Source organism: Elephas maximus, chromosome 17 (genome assembly GCF_024166365.1).
Source record: "Elephas maximus indicus isolate mEleMax1 chromosome 17, mEleMax1 primary haplotype, whole genome shotgun sequence".
Lineage (NCBI taxonomy): Eukaryota > Metazoa > Chordata > Mammalia > Proboscidea > Elephantidae > Elephas > Elephas maximus.
In genome coordinates, this window is record NC_064835.1 from 77,094,272 (window position 1) to 77,095,770 (window position 1,499).

Genomic DNA, 1,499 nt, shown 5'->3' on the forward strand with positions numbered 1-1,499 from the left:
GAATCTACTCTGGATGGCAAACTAAGGGCAGCTCCTAAGGAAGCGAGCTGTCAGTATTCATTAAAAGCCAAGTCCTCAAAGTTTTGATAGCTTATGAAAAGCGACGAAGAACAACCGCGGTAACATAAATGTACTCAAAAGAGAAGAGTAAGGTGAGATACCGGTATCTTGCCGTAAGATAGGTTGCTCCCCATGCAGTTTTTAAATCAATGCTTAAAAAAAAAAAAAAAAAGAACCCTGGGTAGTTCCTAACTACTGAAAATACAAACCCTCATCAACTGCAGTTTTTTTTTTTTTTTTTTCTCAACCTTAAAGACTGTAGGTTCACAGCCTAGTGAATCATGGAAAAGAAATGGGGAGGAAAAAAAGTTACCACTTTGAAAACAAAGAAAATAGGGAAGATGAGCTGTAACTTCTCATCCTGGAAAAAGATGGAAAACCTTCAACCTTCAAAGCTAACACGGCAGCTAGGATCCGGCGTTCGGTTCCGTCTCAGCCAAGCGCTCCCGGACCAGCCTCCGGCGTCGCTAAAGCCTGGCTCTCCGTGTAGGGGGGTCTGCGCTCTTTCCCCAGCTCTTCGACGAGCTCAGTGTATCTGCTCTGGGACACCTGGCTGTCGCAGCCGAGGGGCGGCGGCCCATAGTCGCTCAGCAGCTGGCGGCACTGGTGGAAGGAGGGCGGACACTCCCGGCCGCGTCGAGGGCGGCAGCAGGCAAGTGCTCGTTCAAGTTCAGCTGCTGTGACATCCCCCCCGCGGGGCGCCGAGACCGTGCGTCCTCAGGCCTCGCGCGCACTTTCTGCTGCGGACGCACAGGCGCACCAGCAAATGTACTTTTTTTTTTTTTAATATATAAAGAAAACCAAACCCATTGCTGTGGAGTCAATTCCAACTCAGAGCGACCCTATAGGACAGAGTAGAACTGACCCATAGGGTTTCCAGGGACCGTCTGGTAGATTTGAGCTGCCCACCTTTTGGTTAGCAGCCAAGCGCTTAACCACTGTGCCACCAGGGCCCCGCTGTATATACACCAGATTAAAAAAAAAAAAAAAAAAGCAGCAAATTTGAAGTGGGGGAGAGTAGATCAAAGGTAAACAAATTCAAGAAGCCATTTGCCCTTGCGCTGAAGATTAGTGACATTCCTGAGGTGAAAATCTTCCACTTAATCCTGTGGCATCAAAAATTCTAATATTACAGCAAGATGAGAAAGTAAAGCCGGAGACCTCAAGGCTTTTGAGGCGAAGAGACTACTTTTTCTCTAAAACACTGAGCTCTTGTGGTGGAAAATTAACTGTCAAATCGCAGGGCGAGGCCCTCCGGAGACAGCAGCTGGCTCATTTGTGCGGCCCAGCATTCACTGGGAATTCCAGCAACGTGAGGGCTGGGGGTCCGAGGACTTAAGATTCAGGGGCTCACAATACAGTATTTGCAGCACACATCAAAGGAAGCTTTACTTTCAGTTCTACTAATTTAGAATTTGAGATCATTAGCTCACCATTGC

General features: G+C 47.9%; 1 pseudogene; it reads right to left on the minus strand.

Annotated features, from left to right (window-relative positions):
• Positions 1–492: 492 nt before the first annotated feature.
• LOC126060296 (cyclin-dependent kinase 2-associated protein 1-like) lies at positions 493–746 on the minus strand (annotated as a pseudogene).
• Positions 747–1,499: the final 753 nt, after the last annotated feature.